At 37.3% G+C, this 19,881-nt stretch overlaps 1 protein-coding gene and 1 long non-coding RNA gene across 2 annotated transcripts in view; one reads left to right on the top strand and one right to left on the bottom strand.

Annotated features, from left to right (window-relative positions):
- Window positions 1-19,881, top strand: part of LOC142224819 (uncharacterized) — a 102,278-nt gene that overhangs the window by 25,767 nt on the left and 56,630 nt on the right. The gene's annotated exons all lie outside the window — the stretch shown is intronic.
- Window positions 3,290-3,978, bottom strand: LOC142223372 (uncharacterized). The gene is made up of 3 exons (XR_012718700.1): window positions 3,867-3,978; window positions 3,683-3,781; window positions 3,290-3,600 (listed from the first exon to the last, which is right to left on the bottom strand). It is a non-coding gene; the product is annotated as an uncharacterized LOC142223372 (long non-coding RNA).

Here is a 19,881-nt window from a genome sequence, read left to right as displayed (position 1 = left end):
GGATGGCAGCTCATCCGGCGATCGTTCCCTTTTTTCCAGTCTCAAGAATTCCTTGAGCCCATTTTAAGGAATCGCTTTGTTTAGCCGACAGCGTGCTTGGGTCGACTGATCCTAACTTCTTTAGGATAAACAAAGCATTTCTGCGTTCCTTGAATCTCTTTCGTGAGGGATTACCTCCTTTTGATGTCTTTACCTTAGAAAAAGTTCGAGTTGTCAGCGTGTCGCCACCTGTCGACCCGTCTACAGGTCGACTAATTGGGCCTAACTCTTGGTCACTGCCCAAATTTATAACCAGCCGATACCCGTCCACTGGGCCCTGAAGTTAGCAACCCAGTAGATGACTTTGAATTTCGCTGCATGGTGGCTTAATATCCCACCACACTTGAAATTTTTAGTAGGTACCTATTACAATGAGTTTATCCGCTATTAAAAAACACGTCCGTTCCGTTCGACGTTTGAATAATAATTTATTACAAGGTAATAGAACATGTTTCGGCTGGTCCGGAGGTCATATCTGGGGATCGGTTTATATGGGGGCAATATATAATTATGTGCCGATATGGACCAATGGTTGTTAGAGACTATATACTAACACCACGTACCAAATTTCAACTGGATAGGATGCTCCTCCAAGAGGCTCCGGAGTTCAAATCTGGGGATCGGTTTATATGGGGGCTATATATCCTTATGTGGATAATCATAATATTCGACTTTTAATGTATGCCGACGATATCGCAATTTTAGCAGACGAGATAGAAGTACTGCAAGGGATGATACAAAAATTTGAGGAGTATTGTAAACTTTGGAACACGGAATTTAATATGGAGGAGTCAAAAATAATGATATTTCGCAGAGGAGGAAGGATATCTACAAAAGAAGAATGGTATTTTGAAGGCAATTAAATTATAAACACCTCAGAGTATTCCTACTCAGGATTAACATTCACTCCAAAACTCTCACTCAGAAAACATACACTGGAGAGGAATCTGTTGGCACAAAATAGCATCAATGCTACATGGAACTGCTTTTTATCAAGAAAAAATGTATCTTTGTGAACATAATGGAAAATTTTTATGGCTATATGTAGATCTAACAATCATACGGATCTCAATTATGGGGCTTTACGCATTTTGATGAGGTGGATAAACTTGCTCTATGCTTTTTAAAGAAAATACTAGAAATACCCATCTTCACACCCACTTATGTACTTATGTTAGAAACCGGAATAGAATGTGGCCATCTGTACACCCTACAAAGTCATCTGAATTATGTAACACGAATTTTGTATGATTATGCAGAGAATAGACTACCGAATTTACTAGCGAGAAAGGTGATAGAACATGGAATATTTTGGAAAATATCCATGGATACTTTAACGATGGAAAATAGTTTGGATCCTTTTACACTCCAATTAACAAAACAAAATTGGGTACAAAACACTCAACGGCTTGTACAAAGTCTACATACCAAGCAATTTAATAATTCAGTTGCAAAATCAAACAATACCGACAGATTTTACAATAAGTTACAACCTACACTTGGTGGAACATATCTCGTAGAACCTCTGTCACAGGACGAAATGATGTGGATATTTAAAGCCAGAAGTGACATGATTGTACTTAATTCCAACAGTTTCCAATCACACACAAATCCCAAATGTTCCATGTGTAAAATTGATGAAATCGAAAATCTACAGCATTCCTTCGCCGATGTCCAGCACTAAAAGAATTCCGATTGATGTTTTTCCATAAGCAGTCGCTAAATGAATATGAACTAATAAATATTCTTACGGGTGTGTCATTAATTGGAAAAGTTTAGCTTGTTTTTTGAAAATATGTATGCAATATAGAAATCAGTTACAGTCTAAATTCAATTTATTATGTTATAGCATAACATTACACCAAGTTAATGTCATAACAAACTAACTTATTTATTCTTAATCAAATGCTTTATTTATAATGCAATTTTTTTTTCTTAAGACAATGAAATATAAAGAATACAATACAATACAATTTATCGTTATGGACCGGATCGGATGAAATTTGATTCTCTAAGAGGCTCCGCAAGCCAAATCTGGGGGTCGGTTTATATGGAGGCTATGCGTAAAAGTGGTCCAATATGGCCATTTGCAATAACATCCGACCTACATCAATAACAATTACGTATGCCAAGTTTCATGTCGATACTTGTTTCGTTCGGAAGTTAGCGTGATTTCAACAGACGGACGGACATGCTTGGATCGACTCAGAATTTCACAACGACCCAGAATAACATATATATACTTTATGGGGTCTTAGAGTAATATTACGATGTTTTACATACGGAATGACAAAGTTATTTATAGCTCCCATCCTATGGTGGAGGTTATAAAAAGTTGTTGTCGCTAACGAATGAGATGTAACATAGTATTTAAAAAATGTCTGCTGATGATAGAATGTTAGGTTAAGGTAGGTATGTGGCAGCCTGATATTTCAGTATAAAAAAGGAAGGAGTGGTAAGAAAGACAATTGCATTTGTTGCAACTACTGACTTTAGTATAGCACAAAGTTGTTCATAAATGTCGACACAATAGACCCGAATTATTTTTTAAAGTTTATTTATCTAACTATTATAATATATAATATATAAAAATTGACTGAATAGTCTAAGTGAGCCTAAAACTAACCTTAAGTTTATAAGTTTGTTGTATAATTTTTAAAATACACTAAAAAAAGTAAACCCTCTATTTCACAAAAGCCAATTTAACATTATTTTAGTTCATGGAATTATTATGTTTGGACAAAGTTTCCTTGAGTTTTATAATTTTTTGCGTACGTCCGTCAAATGAACTAAAAACGGGAAAAATCATACACAAATGAAGCATAAAGATTAACGAAATTTTTACTTCTCACAAAATAGTTCGTTATTTCTTTAAATTTTTAAATTTTACTACACCGAAAAAAAGTTTACTATTTTTTATGAAAAATGAACTAATCCATAGTAAGAATGACCATGATTTGGCGCCAAAGATTTTTTTCATCGAGATAAGTTCATGATTTTCTTATAAATTAGTTCATGTATTACATCGTATTTTAGTTCATTATTACTATGCTGTGGGAAGAATATAGTTAAACTCATTCAAAATATTCCTGCTATCCGGAAAAATTAACAATTTTTTGGGAAACCTGTATTAAGAAATTGGTTTGAAATAAACTGTTTGTCGGTATAATTTTTAAAAAAGTAGAGAAATTGAGGAATCAAAGGTACAACAAGCCTGTATACAACTAAGAAATTTTTCGTACAAAACAAGTAAATTTTCTATAACCACCAGTATTTTATTTCAAAAAATTATTATTATATTACACAAAACTATGGCTTATGATATACAATAAAGGAAATATTTTTATTAGTACGTTGGACGCATTTACTTGTCGGTAGTTAGTAATTGCTTCTTCAAAAGAGTAACATTCTATGTTATTAGGACTAAACTAATTAATTTAAATTTCCATGTTTTCTATCCATATGAAAGATATATGTGGCATAAGTTGCTATATTCAATTGAATTGTCCAATTTCATCGATTTTGGCTAACTTTTGTTGGGCGGATCTGGCTTATAAGCATCTGAAATTGCAAATTTATACAAAATATAAGAAAAATATTATTAATTAATTAATTCTATCGTTCATATTGATCTTTAACTTACGGTTTTCAAGAGTATTTCCTAGAGCCAATAAGGATATCAGCTTAATTAGTATTAAACAGTAAGAATATTCAAAAAATTACCATTACGAGACCTGTCTACCTGCAAGTGAAAAAAATAATTTTTAATAAATTGAAATTTTGGTTTTATTAAAAACGGACAAAATACCGTTTATAGAATAACTTACCACATTGAAAAATCCATCCAGTAGGTACACTATTGGAATCATATCCATGGACAAATGGGACGTTATTGAAATTATTCTCAGAATATATTTGAAATAAAAAATATTATAAAATTAGACATAATTTCCACTTGTCAGTAAAGCATTTAGTATTTAAGATGGATATTAAGTTCGAGTTTAGCGGCTAAAATTGCAATTTCCATGATAAGTTTTCTTTAATAATCCATTATAAAAAATAATTTTTATAAAAAACTTGATTTGGGCTATTCTCCATCAAGTTATATTTAAATTTGTATCGAAGACGTATAATTTTATACTTTGCTTAGTGATTTATTTTTAATTTTAGCGGCTAAACTCGAACTTAGTACTCACCTGTAGGAATTGCTGTAACATAAAAAATATACAGTATGTCAAGAAAGTGTTTTGACAATAGGATAAAAATTATGTTTTGTTCCAAAATTAAATATAATTTAATTTTAAAAAATATTTTATTATGTATTTTGCAAAGTATACATATTTTATTTTTCTCAAAACGAATTAACAACTCGATTTTTACTTCAATTATTTCTGGAATTTTAAATATTTGGCAATGTCAAAAGACTTTCTTGACATACTGTAGATTCAAAAAAATGGTTTCTTCTCAACCTGTGATCCAGATGTAGAATAAATATAAATCATCCTATTACCACTCATGTTGTATATTTTTTATGTAAATCAAATTAAAATCCGCACTAATTTTAAACTAACATATTAACAGAAATATACAGTTCCTTAATCTGTTATTTGTTTTTTATCAATAAAAAGCGTTTTTGATTCTTCTAACATCACACCATTCACTTCTCAGTTTCTAAAATGTTTCGAAATAAATGTATTTTCATTAATAAACACCAATACCGCACGTACAATTTTGCAAAATTAAATCCACGTGTGCACTTCATAAATGCATCAACATAACTGAATGCAACAATAACACTCAAAGACACAAATAGTCATAAGGGATACATACCTGCCGTAAAGAAAAACAACTCCACACACACACACACGATCCCTTTCTGATCTTGCTATTGCAAAAAAACAACTCTCACCACAAAAGATACCAACAACACACAAGGAACATTCCATTGTCTCTAGAATCAAAACAACCAACAACAGCATAAATGACGCAATAACAAACACAAACAATCATACGAGATATACACAAAATGTCTCTAAAAACTCCCTCGCATGATGCACTCACATTTTCCAGTAGCACGTATATTGATTAGTTGGAATTCTATCTATAAGTTAAGGTAAAATATATACCAAATCTATGAGGAATCTATAAAAAATTATATACACCCGTCAAGGTTTATATTAACTACTTTTTATTATACTTTATCTAAAATTTTCAATGTGAGTAAAAACACTCCAACATATAATAAAAAGGGAAATAATCTGTAGGTAGCCATCGTACGAATCGGTAATGTCGTTAAGTTAATTTTTACTACAAAAATTTTTTTCCATAAAAAATTTTTTCTTAGTAAATTGTCCACATTTCGTAGTAAAATTTTTATATTGCCCATGTATTTTTATAATAGAATCAACGATGCATTAACTACTGTGTTGGAAATTTATTTAAGGAAAAATCCTTCCCATTTCGTAGTTAGTGAACTAAAAAACATTTACTGAATTTTTATAAGTTTTGCTTTAGCTAAGTTAATTTTCGTTGTGGTTACGAAAAATGAACTATATTACAGTAAATTTGTTGAACTATGTGGAAGTCAAAATGGTCCTTAAATTTACAAGACACTTTTTTTTCTGTGTACAAATGGGCCCATCTTGAACTTCGTATGGCACTAAAGACATTCTTGCAATTTTGAACAAAATATGAACAAGTGAACAAAGTTAATAATGTCTACTAAATTTTCTTGAATTTGTCAAAAAATATTTACTTATTTTGTGATGGCAGCGTTTGCAATACTATTTAGTTAATATTTTCTAGAAATAATTAAAATTGTCTAACATTACCGAAAATTTTCTTCCTGGTGGGTTAATTGCTTTTTCAGTGCAGTTATGATAAATCGTTTTCATGAACTATTGATAATTCAAAAGTTTTTTTTTCCTCAATTATTCAACCGTCGAACTGAACGGACGTGTTTTTTAAAAGCGGATTATTTCATCGTCATAAGTACTTATTACGAATTTCACGTGTGGTGGAAAATCAAACCACCATGCAGCGAAATTCAAAGTCATCCACTGGTTTCCTAACTTCAGGGCCCAGTGGACTTGTATCGACTGAAGTTATAAATTTGGGCAGTGACCAAGAGTCAGGCCCAATTAGGCGACCTGTAGACGGGTCGACAGGTGGCGACAAGTCGAACCTTTTCTAAGATAACGACATCAAAAGGAGGTAATCCCTCACGAAGGAGATTCAAAGAACGCAGAAATGTTTTGTTTATCCTAAAGAAATTAGGAGCTGTCGACCCAAGCACGTTGTCGGCTAAGCAAAGCGATTCCATAAAATGGGCTCAAGGAATTCTTGAAGTTGCAAAAAGGGAACGATCACTGGATGAACTGTCATCCTCTAAACGTGTTCAAAGATCGTTTGCTTCAGTTGCAAAAGACAGCCTTTTTATGGCCATCATTAATAAAGGAGCATTGGACGGTATAGTTCCACAGCAAAAATGGGGGGAAATTGAGAACGCGATGTGTGGTGTCTACTTAGTTGTGCGAAAAAAGTTTCCGGGACCAAGTCCTCGACGGCAAGATGCTGGATGGTACCAAGGACGATATAAGTTAATAGCATTTGCGGACCAGAGGTCTATGGATGGCTTTAAAACTGCTTTGATGCTAATTGGTGAAGTTTGGGAAGGAACCGCTTTGGAGTTAGTCGATAAAAAAGACATACCGGCTAAACCTAGGGCACATGAATGGATACCTGCAAACACTCCTGATCCTGAGTCGATACTAAACAGACTAAGGGGATGTAACCCAGATCTTTCAACCGCCGATTAGAAGGTTGGTCGTTTGGATGAGGTGGATGGACTAAGACGACATGCGGTGATTATATTGAACATTGAGTCGCTGAGACCCAAGGACGTATTAGTTATGGCTTTCATGATATCCATATGAAGGTATACAAAATCGATCAGCCAAAGGATTCCGAAACGGATAAGCCTCCGGTATAGTCAGAAGTGAAAAAATCTTGCGAAGCCGAAGGAGACATAAAAACTGCAGACATTGACGAACATCGTATGCGAGAATGAGATCTGTGAAGAGGAAGCCCTCGATGACTCAATTGAAGCGGCTGATGTGACGGTGGTTGAATATTTGGATGGTTCTACGGTTCCTCCAGATAAATCTTCACCATTGTAAGGCCGCTTGTGCTGCCTTAAAAGTTCTCCTGGTGAAAGGAGAGATAGATATAGTTCTTATTCAAGAACCATACATATTTAAGAATAAGATCTTCGAATTATGCACTCCGGGTTTCAAACTTTTGCATAATACCGGTAAAGATAAAAATCGAGCATGTAAATTGCTAAGAACGAACTAAACTCGTTTCTGCTTCCTTCATTGAGCAATGCAGACACTGTCGTAGCCAGTCTAGAGATATCCAAATGCAAATACTGGGTATCTTCGGCCTACATGGGATATGATAGGGAGATGCCTCCATGTGCCGTTAAGACCTTAGTTGAGGAGTCACTGAAAACAAAGACAAAACTCATTATGGGATGCGATGCAAATGCACATCATACTATTTGGGGAAGTAGTGATACTAATGCAAGGGGAGAGTCGCTAATAGAGTTTATTTTGCGTACTAACCTGGTAGTTTACAATAAGGGAGACGCACCAACCTTCGTCACTAAAAACAGGCAAGAGGTTTTGCAAGTCACATTGGTTTCTCCGGAACTGAATGATAAGATATCTGAATGGCAAGTTTTGAGGGAACATAGCTTCTCAGATCATCGCTACATCAGTTTCAGATTGGCTGTTCGTACTTCAAAGACCATATTTCCGCCAAATGTTAGGAAAGCTGATTGGAATAGGTATAGGGAATCGTTAAATATGATGATACCGGAAATACCAGAGACAAATACGAGCACTGTGCAAGATATCGAGGACGCAGTGGAGCGGATTACTAAGGCCTTCAACATCTCACTGAAAGCTGCATGCCCTAGAGGGAAGCCAAGGGGAAAAATCGACCACCATGGTGGTCTACGGAGTTATGTAATATGAGGAAATCCTGCAGGAAGCTCTTTAGTAGCATCCACCAACTTCGCTCCAGGTTTCATTAAAACATCGGAGGGCAATTGGACAATGTCCAGTCAGGAGACGCTGGAGGTACTATTGGACACACATTTTCCTGGAAATCAGACGGTTGGACCATGTCTGGCGGTGCTGAGCGGTCATTTCCTATCGGCGAAATTGTATCGGAATCTAGAATAAAATGGGCATTAAATAGCTTTGGGTCATGCAAATCCCCCGCACCTGATGGAATTACTCCGGAGGAGTTACAAGCAGTGACTGACAGAATTATCCCTTGGTTGCCGGTGATATATAAAGGATGTATAAACTTAGCATATATTCCAGAAAAGTGGAGGGAAACAAAAGTCATACCTAAAGCAGGAAAAGCCTCTCACTCGAGTGCGAAGGATTTCCGGCCAATCAGCTTATCCTCATTCCTACTTAAGACTCTGGAGAGGATGAGAGACATCTATCTTAAAACTAGCGTCGATTCAAGTTTGCTCTCGAATCGACAGCAGGCATACTCGAAGGGCAGGTCTACTGGGACCGCTTTGCATGAACTAGTCAGCTTTATTGAAAGCTCACTATCTGTCAATGAATACACAATCGTAGCGTTTCTAGACATCGAGGGGGTAATCAATAACATCCATTCGAGCCCGATATAAATGGACTGGTAACTCTGAATGTTGATCCTCATTAGCTAAGCGAACTGCTAATGACGAGACGTATTTCAGCCACACTAGGACAAGCAACCATACAAAGGTATGTGAACAGGGGCACTCTCCAAGGAGGAGTTCTATCACCTCTTCTTTGGAATGTTGCTATAAACAAACTTCTGGTTTTCCTAGAAAAAGTAAGGATAAAAGTGCTAGAAAGGATAAAAGAACTAGAATCTGTTGGTATGTCTCTGGCAACCTGCAAGCTCTTACTGCGTGAGAAGGCTGTCATGATGGCAAATGTTCGATGGGAGTATTGAAAGGGTTGTAACCAGGGATCCGGAGAAGGCTGTCTTGATGGCAAATGTTCGATGGGAGTATTGAAAGGGTTGTAACCAGGGATCCGGAGCGGTCCATTTTTTTCGCTCCGCTCCCGCTCCGGAGAAAAGAAAAACGCTCCGCTCCACGCTCCGCTCCGAGAAAAAAAATCGCTCCGCTCCGCTCCTCTTCGAGAAAATTATAGTATATTATATAATTATATAATCTGAACCAATTTGCATAATATTTTGCGGGTTTAATTAATACCACAAAAGGTTACCTTGTGCAAAATTTGAGAAAGATCAGTTAAGAAATGAGGCCTCTACGGTCATAAATAAGGTTATTAGGGGTGAATTTTTCAAAATCGGGCGATACATACATGGGAGCTATACCTACATCTGAACCGATTTCGATGAAATTTTGAACATACCGTTAGTACTATAATAAACTTTGAGTAAGATCGGTTAGTAAATAAGGTTTCTATGGCCAAATTTGGGAAAATCGGGCTATACATATATATGAGAGTTATATCTAAATCAGAACCGATTTCGATGATATTTCGCACATATAGTAAGTGCTATAGAAGATTACATTTAGCAAACTTTGAGTAAGATCGGTTGATAAATAAGGGTTTTAATGCCAAATTTAGAAAAATCTGGCGGTACATATATATGGGAGCTATAGCTAAATCTGGGAAAATCGGGCGATACATATATATGACAGCTATATCTAAATCTGAATCGATTTGGATGAAATTTTGCAGACTTGAAGGGCGATGAAAAAGATTACCTTTTGCCAAATTTGGCGACGATCCGTTTGAAAAAAGCACAGCGTGACCCCATTTGCCGAAATAGGGCGATACATATATATGGGAGCTATATCTAAATTTTATCCGATTTCTTCCAAATTCAATAGCGTTCGTCCTTGTGCCCAAAAAACTCCCTGTACCAAATTTCATCATAATCGGTTAATAATTGTGACCGGAATTTTGTGAACAACAAATACATGGACAGACGGACGGACGAACGGACACCAAGCGCTAGATCGACTCAGGAGGTGATTCCGAGTCGATCGGTATATATTTTATGGGGTTTAAAATCAATATTTCTGGTAAGCACATTTTTTGGCAGATCAAACTTATTATACCCTAACCACTATGTGGTTTAGGGTATAATGACTTTAAAACAATGTGTTGAAACATATTATTAATTTTGAAGATTTTTTTCAGAAATATTAAATCCATTTTGACTTCATTAAAACGGAATTTTCATTCATGTTAGGATACACATTTTTATGTCGAATCACTTAGCTATAAGGACAAACAGACTTCATTGAAAAGTTTAGAGACTTTTAGACAAGGAAAAAACTTTATTTCAGAGAAATACGTCTTGTATTCTAAGCAAAATTAGTATTCGTATTTTAAGCATGTGAAATATTTGGCCTCCCGACAATATTCTTTGCGGTGCACCATCTACTATTTAATATGTGATAGAAACATGGACCAAATTCTGTTTGGTCCGACCATCGGACCAAATTTAAAAATTAGAAATCTTTTGGACCAATTTTGGTCCGATCGGACCAAAACGGCAACGCTGATTGGAATTGAAAGTCTATACACAGAGTAGAAGTAACTACTCTCCGAAAGAGGTTTTGTTATATTTGTAATGTGTGTGTGTGTATGTTTATGTTTGCAACAACCTCCATCGAAATCAGTCCGTGGTATACCTACGAATATTCTTACTCAGATCTAGTGTTACCTAATTTCGCTTTTTTTCCCTTTATTGTAAAAATACATTTTCGAACAGCGTTTTTAAGAAATGTTCGTTCTCAAAAAAAGTAGATAACATGCAATAATACAAATCAAGTCATTAGTTTTCAATGTGAGAAAAAGTTAAAATAAATGTATATGCGCACATTTTTTAACCAAAATTGAAACTATCCATGATTTTAATTAAATTTTCGAGAACTAATATCAGAAATAAGAGAATGCTAGGATATAGTACAATAGTAAAGCAAATATGAATGTCCTTACACTGAAAAAAAACATGCCCGGTTCCAAAGATTTTGTCTTTACTTTAACAGTCTGGGTATTAATTCCGAGCCAAAGAAGCGGAGAATACAAGTAAGGATACTTTAAAGACGCAGTTCTCTTTTAAATTTGGGGGTTATGTCTTGCTTCTAGGAAGCAAATGTTAATTTATCATTTTTTTAGATTTTTTTTGTCAGTTGTTATCAAAATCCTTTAAAAACGAGTTAACGACAATTTTATTTTCCATATTAAGACTCGACTTCCAGTAGAAATTATGCTATGTTTCAAGTAAAAAGCGTCTTTAAAATAAAGTGTTGAAAAACATGTCTTATTTTTTAACGATTTTTTGCTTTGTAGGCAAGATGCAAAAAGGAAACAAATTTAAAGACAATTTTATTAATTTTAAAGAATTTTTCTTAATTATTAAAGTCACGTTGGCCTTACCTCAAAAATTTTATCTTTCATGTTATGATACACATTTTTAAGTAAAATCACTTAATTATAAGGACATTACAACTTCATTCAAAAGTTTATTGACATTTGGACAAGGAAAAAACTTTATTTTAAAGAAATGCGTCTTCCATGCTAAGCAAAATTTGCATTCTTATTCTAAGGACATGAAATCTTTGGCTTCACGACAATATTTTTTTCAGTGTAGAAAACTAAAAAATTAAATAAGATCGTTTAATTGCATTTATTTGACGTTCATTACAAACATCATTGTAGTAATACGGGATGAAATAGATCGAAAGTACTGTTGTTACTTTTACAACACATACTAGAGATATATTTTGACATTTGCCGTTTTTGAAAACAATTACTAAAAAAACACGTTGTGTTCTCCCCAATGTACGTACGTACAAAAATACATATCGTACATTTTAAACCTTTACTCACACTACGCTAATTTGAAATTACCTACACAGTGTAATTTCAAAGTTACACATTTCATTCAAGTTATATTTTATTCGGAGCGGAGCGGTTTTTCCTTTGGAAACCGCTCCGCTCCCCTCCGGATTTTAGAAAAGGCGCTCCCGCTCCGGCAAAAAAGGGCTTGCTCCGCTCTGCTCCGGATCCCTGGTTGTAACGATACCAAGCAAATATGGCCCCATTTAAACTTGAACCGCACACTAGATATGCTAGTGTTCTCAAGACGTCAGATATCACTCCTGATATCTGCTATAACGGGTCGCTGCCTTATAGGTGAATTTGCAAAAACTATTGGTGCGAAGTATAATGACTATTGTATGAGCTTTTATGATGCGGAGGAAAAGGAATCAATTAAACACTTCTTGTGTGAGTGTCCTGCATTTTGTGTAAGGCGTAAGCAAATTTTAGGGGCATATAGCGTTAGATTACTGGGGAAAATTGTGGACAGTGAAAACGAGGGAACTAATTCTATGTTAAAAATATATCAACTCTTGAAAGAAAACAACATTGACGACACATTTCCAAATGTAGAAATCGCAATGAGAATCTTTGCATGATGGTTACTAACTGCAGTGGGGAAAGTTCCTTCTCCAAACTAAAAATAATTAAAAATGAATTGAGAAGTACAATGCTTCAAGAGGGATTAAGATTAGGGAGATCGCTGATGTCCATAGAATCCCAGCAAAAAAAGCGTCGCCAAAAAGTAGTGAAAGTGTGCTTTTTGGATCCGGAAGTGATGAAAAATTGGCACAGAAGCGATGAATTTAACACGGGCTTGTCATAGGACGGATGTCCACCATTTCCACAGTCTGCGTTTGCTTCACTTCTAAAGGTGCAACCAGAGATATGTTTGGTTGCAATTCGATCATTACAATGAGAAGATAATGACAGTAATTTTTTTTACAAGAACAATGTTTTGATTATTTCCCCCATTATATGTTATATCTAACACAACTGTAAAAAAGTTCACAAAATGAAACAGGAATTCCCATAACCATTCAATTGGTTACAATAACCAATGCCGATCAATTTAGTTTTATGTTTCATAAAATTGTTGACCTATCACCAGCATAGTGAGGCCTACAACATGGGAATCAACAAATGGTTAGTATAACCAAAAGTTGAGTATACTAATAGAATTTTAGTTCAATGATGGGACGCACGTAAGGTAGTTGTTGCAACAAATAAATAGTAATGTCAAATTGCAAATTTAGATGGTATGACGCTACAAAAGTTGCAAACGGGGAACAGCGTCACTAAAGTTACTTATTAATAGTCCGCAATAAATTGAATATAATTTCCCGCATTAACAAGTGTAGACAAGAATTTGGGTTATGGTATGTGTTTAAATCTGCAAGCCTTTTTGCAGACTACTCCCAAAATTTTCCAAATAAAAAATTGTACAAAAATATTTTCGAATCAATTGATTTAGGTTAGGTTAGGTTAGGTTAAAGTGGCAGCCCGATTAAGATTCAGGCTCACTTAGACTATTCAGTCCATTGTGATACCACATTAACTAAAAGTACCTATTACATATGGGCACTTCTAGTTTTAACCGCTGAACCTTCTTGATTATTTTTCTTTGTTGAACCAACCAGATTGTTCCAAAAACATTAGCAGACTGCTTAAGTTAACGTTTTCCAGATCCGCCAGTAATCTGAAGCTATATGCTCCTAAAAGTTGCTTGCGCTTTACACAAAATGCAGGACACTCACACAAGAGGTGTTTAATTGATTCTTTTTCCTCCGCATCATGACAGCTCATACAATAGTCATTATACTTCGCGCCAATAGTTTTTGCAAAATCTCCTATCAGGCAGCGACCCGTTATAGCAGATATCAGGAGTGATATCTGACGTCTCGAGAACATTAGCATATCTAGTGTGCGGTTTAAGTTGAAATGGGGCCATATTTGCTTGGTGTCGTTACAACCCTTGCAATTCTCCCATCGAACATTTGCCATCATAACAGCCTTCTCACGCAGCATGAGCTTGCAGGTAGCTAGGGGCATACCAACAAATTCTAGTTCCCCTGGAATATGTAAGGTAGTCCCTAGCCTTGCCAACTCATCGGCTTCGCAGTTCCCCGGTATGTTCCTATGGCCAGGCACCCATATTAGGTGAATATTGTACTGCTCAGACATCTCATTGAGAGATTTGCGGCAATCGATGGCCGTTTTCGAGTTGAGGAACACAGAGTCCAAGGATTTTATTGCAGGTTGACTGTCTGAGTATATATTAATGCCCACATTTTTTGGAACATTACTTCTCAGCCAATTCGCCACCTCTCTTATTGCTAATATTTCAGCCTGAAAAACACTACAGTGATTAGGTAATCTTTTCGCTATTTGAAGTTCCAAATCATTAGAATATACTCCGAAACCCACTTGTCCATCCAATTTGGAGCCATCAGTGTAGAAATCTATATATTCTTTATTCCCCGGGGTCTGTGTGCACCACGCCTCACTGTTGGGGATTAGAGTCTCAAACTTTTTGTCGAAAAGTGGACTCGCCAAAGTGTAATCCACTACGTTAGGCACATCTGACATAGTTTTGAGGACAGAACTGTGACCGTAACCTTTTTCCGACCACAGCGATAGTTCGCGCAACCGCACAGCCGTTGTTGCAGCTGACTGTTTGGCCAAAATGTCTAAAGGCAATAGATGCAGCATGACATTAAGGGAATTTGTTCCTGTCTTGCTGAATGCGCCTGAAATACACAAACACGCCATACGCTGAACTTCATCTAAACCAGTCGGTTTCTGAAGTGCCGGCCACCAGACTACAACACCATATAGCATTATAGGTCTAACCACTGCCGTGTATAGCCAATGCACAATTTTTGGTTTTAGTCCCCACTTTTTTCCTATTGCCTTTTTGCACGAGTACAAAGCTACAGTTGCCTTCCTCGCCCTTTCTTCAATATTAAGCTTAAAGTTCAGCTTCCTGTCCAAAATAACGCCAAGGTATTTTGCACAATCACCAAAGGGAATTTCAATACCCCCTAAGGAAATAGGCCTAACCGTGGGAGTTTTGCGATCTTTGCAGTACATGACTAATTCTGTCTTTGCGGGATTTACCCCAAGACCATTGTCTTTCGCCCATTTTCAGTCATCCGGAGGGCCCTCTGAATAATATCTCTGATTGTGGATGGGAATTTTCCCCTGACTGCCAGAGCTACATCATCTGCGTATGCCACCACTTTTATCCTTTCTTTTTCTAGAGTAACCAGAAGGCTATTTATAGCAACATTCCAAAGAAGAGGTGATAGAACTCCTCCTTGGGGAGTGCCTCTGTTCACATACTTTTGTATGTTTGCTTGTCCTAGTGTGGCTGAAATACGTCTCTTCATTAGCAGTTCGTCTAACAGCCTGAGTATACATGGATCAACATTCAGAGTTGTCAGTCCATTTAATATCGAGCTCGGATGGACATTATTGAACGCCCCTTCGATGTCTAGAAACGCCACGATTGTGTATTCTTTGACAGATAGTGAGCTTTCAATAAAGCTGACTAGTTCATGTAGTGCGGTCTCAGTAGACCTGCCCTTCGAGTATGCATGCTGTCGTTTCGAGAACAAACTTGAATCGATGCTAGTTCTAAGATAAATATCTATCATCCTCTCCAGAGTCTTAAGTAGGAATGAGGATAAGCTGATTGGTCGGAAATCCTTCGCCCTCGAGTGAGAGGCTTTTCCCGCTTTAGGTATGAAGACGACTTTTGTTTCCCTCCACTTTCCTGGGATATATGATAAGTTGATACATCCTTTATATATCACCGACAACCAGGGGATAATTTTGTCAGTTACAGCTTGTAACTCCGCCGGAGTAATTCCATCAGGTCCAGGGGATTTGAATGGTCCAAAGCTATTTAGCGCCCATCTTATTCTAGTTTCCGATACAATTTCCTCGACAGGAAACGACCGCTGAGCAACTGTGGCACCGCCAGTACATGGTTCAACCGTCTGATTTCCAGGAAAATGTGTGTCCAATAGTACCTCCAGCGTCTCCTCACTGGACGTTGTCCAATTGCCCTCCGATGTTTTAATGAAACCTGGAGCGGAGTTGGTGGATGCTAGAACCTTCCGTAGTCTGGAAGCCTCGGACGTATTCTCAATACTGCTGCAGTAATCATTCCAAGAGTTATGCTGAGCCTTTCTCAGTTCTCGCTTGTATCCTCTCAGAATCTTCTTGTAAGCGTCCCAGTCCTCAGAAGCTCTGGTGGACTTTGCCTTGTTAAAGTGCTTCCTGCAGGATTTCCTCATATTATTTAATTCCGTAGACCACCATGGTGGTCGATGTTTCCCCCTTGGCTTTCCTCTAGGGCATGCAGCTTTCAGTGAGATGTTGAAGGCCTTAGTAATCCGCTCCACTGCGTATTCGATATCTTGCACATTTCTCATATTTGTCTCTGTTATTTCCGGTATCATCATATTGAACGATTCCCTATACCTATTCCAGTCAGCTTTCCTAACATTTGGCGGAAATATGATCTTGGTGATATGAACATCAAATCTGAAACTGATGTAGCGATGATCTGAGAAGCTGTGTTCACTTAAAACCTGCCACTCAGATATCATTTCATTCAGTTCTTGCGAGGCCAAGGTGATGTCCAAAACCTCTTGCCTGTTTGTAGTGACAAAGGTTGGGGCATCTCCCTTGTTGCAAACTACCAGATTAGTACGCAAAATAAACTCTATTAGCGACTCTCCCCTTGCATTAGTATCACTACTTCCCCATATACTATGATGTGCATTCGCATCGCATCCCATAATGAGTTTCGTCTTTGTTTTCAGTGACTCTTCCACTAAGGTCTTAACGGCATATGGAGGCATCTCCCTGTCATGTCCCATGTAGACCGAAGATACCCAATATTTGCATTTGGCTATTTCTAAACTTGCAACGACAGTGTCTGTATTGCACATTGAAGGAAGCAGAAACAAGTTGAGCTCGTTTTTAGCCATTATACAGGCTCGATTTACATCATTACCAGTATACTGCAATAGTTTGAACCCCGGGGTACTTAATTCACATATTTTGTTTTTATAAACATATGGTTCTTGAATAAGAACTATATCTATGTCCCCTTTCATCAGGAGAACTTTTAAGGCAGCACATGCAGCCTTACAATGATGAAGATTTATCTGGAGGATCCGTAGGACCATCGAGATTTTCAACAACCGTCACATCAGCCGCTTCAATCGAGTCATCAAGAATGTCCTCTTCAGAGATATCGGTGACTCTCGCAATAACCATAGGTTCAACTTTGGTGAGTTCTGAGGCAGTAGAAGCCTCCTCACGCATACGGTATCTGTCCATGTATTCAAATGTCTTGGTATCCCCCTCGACTTCGCAAGAGGATCCGCTTACTTCTGATTCAGACAGAGGCTTGTCCATTTCTGAATCCTTTAGCTGATCGTTTTTATACACCTTCATTTGGATATAATGAAAGCCATAACATACACGGCCCTGGGACTTTGCTAGATGTGGCAAAGACTGAGTGTTCAATATAAACACTGCATGCCGTCTTGGCCCATCCACTTCATCCAAACGGCCAACCTTCCAATCAGCTGTTGGAAGATCTGGATTGCATTGTTTCAGTCTATTTAAAATAGATTCAGGGTCAGGAGGGTTTGCAGGTATCCACGCATGTGCTCTTGGTCTAGCCGGTATGTCTTTCTTCTCGACTAACTCTAGAGCAGCTCCTTCCCAAACTTCACCAATTAGTATCAGAGCAGCTTTAAAACATTCTATAGACCTCTGGTCCTCAAATGCGACTAGCTTAAATCGTCCTTGATACCAACCAGCCTCTTGGTGTCGAGGATCTGGGCCGGGAAACTTTTCCAGCACCTGTGAGTAGACGCCAGACAAAGCATTCTCAATTTCCCCCCATTTTTGCTTTGGAACCATACCGTCCAATGCTCCTTTATTAATGATAGCCATCACAAGGCTGTCTTTAGCAACTGAGGCAAACGATCGTTGATCCCTTTTGGAGGATGGCAGCTCATCCGGTGATCGTTCCCTTTTTCCAGTCTCAAGAATTCCTTGAGCCCATTTTAAGGAATCGCTTTGTTTAGCCGACAACGTGCTTGGGTCGACTGATCCTAATTTCTTTAGGATAAACAAAGCATTTCTGCGTTCTTTGAATCTCTTTCGTGAGGGATTACCTCCTTTTGATGCCGTTACCTTGGAAAAGGTCCGACTTGTCAAATTGTCGCCACCTGTCGACCCGTCTACAGGTCGACTAATTTGGGTCATTGCCCAAATCTATCAATTGATTTATTCAAAGGTTCTTACGCAACTAACAAGAAAGAATGCAGTAATACTTCATGCAAAGCGGCAAGGGAAAAAAGACAAAAAAAAATAGAAAAACATTTTGAAACAGTTATGAGTGAAGTTGGTATACAAAAGTCAACGAATATTTGCATATTAGATGTGTTATTGTAATTCTATAGCCAGTAATGAGAGTTGTGCTAACGATAGGAAATGATGAGAGCAATAGGAAGTACTGTATGCAATATGTTTTGGTTTGATTGCCAACAGCGACTATGACTGCACTGTACATCCTCCCCCCGTTGGAAGATTCAGTCTTTCAACTCTCTCTTTCAATAGGTAAAACTGCCAATTTTGTTACAGCTCGTTTACATTCACCAGTGCTGGTTTTTATTACTGCGACTCTTGCTGTACCATCTTTTCCATGAATTAGTTCTGAAACACGGCCAAGTTGCCACTTTAGTGGTGGTAAGTTTTCATCTTTTATTAGAACCATATCTCCGTGAGTTAAATTAGTAGTAGTTGCTCGCCATTTAGATCTCTCTTGTAACAGAGAAAGATACGAAGAGTGCCACTTCTTCCAAAAGGTTTGTTGCATGAATGAAACTTTTTGCCACCTGTTCAATATGTTTATATTTAAATCGGTTAAATCAGTTTCAGCGAAAGCTACAAGTGGTCCGCCGACTAAAAAATGCACTGGTGTCAAAACTTCGAGGTCATTAGGATTCTCTGACAATGGACATAAAGGTCTGGAATTAAGAATTGCTGATATCTGGTATACTAAAGTCCTCATCTCATCAAATGTTAATATCGATATTCCAGCAACTCGATAGAAATGGTACTTTACAGTTTTGACCGCCGCTTCCCAGAGGCCCCCAAAGTGCGGCGATCTCGGCGGGATAAATTTCCATTCAATTCCATCGTCTATGCATTGTCGGTTTATCATATCAATATTTGACTGGTCAAAAAATAATCCTTTTAGTTCTGCGAGCTCATTTTTTGCCCCCACAAAGTTGGTCGCATTGTCGGACCAAATACTTCTAGGCTTTCCCCGTAAAGAAATAAACCTTTTCAGGGCCATTAAAAACGCAGGAGTTGACAAATCTTGGACAAGCTCCATATGACAAGCTTTCGTTGAAAAACAAATAAAAATACATATGTAGGTCTTTACTGGGGGCCTATTTCGAACATCGGTTTTATAAAATAATGGACCGCAAAAATCGATTCCCGTTGTGTGAAATGGCTTACTGGCTCGTACTCGATCTTGCGGCAAATTACCCATAATATGCTCGGAAAGTTTGGGTTTTAGACGAAAGCATCTGACACATTTGGAGATTACAGAACTTACTATTTTTCGTCCGCCTAGTGGCCAATACTGTTGTCTTATAGCTGCGAGGAGACACTGTGGTCCAGCATGCAAACACTTCTCATGAAAATATAAAATCATTGATTTAGTTATTGGGTGATTTTTAGGCAAAATTATCGGATGCCTGTCATCAAAATCAAGAAAAGAATTTTCCAGTCGACCACCGACACGAATCAAGCCGAACGAGTCCAATATTGGCGCAAGTGAAAATAGTTTACTTGGTAG

The sequence above is a fragment of the Haematobia irritans genome, chromosome 2, assembly GCF_050003625.1.
Source record: "Haematobia irritans isolate KBUSLIRL chromosome 2, ASM5000362v1, whole genome shotgun sequence".
NCBI lineage: Eukaryota > Metazoa > Arthropoda > Insecta > Diptera > Muscidae > Haematobia > Haematobia irritans.
The sequence above is the reverse complement of the archived record's forward strand: the minus strand, read 5'-3'. Positions and strand labels throughout refer to the sequence as shown.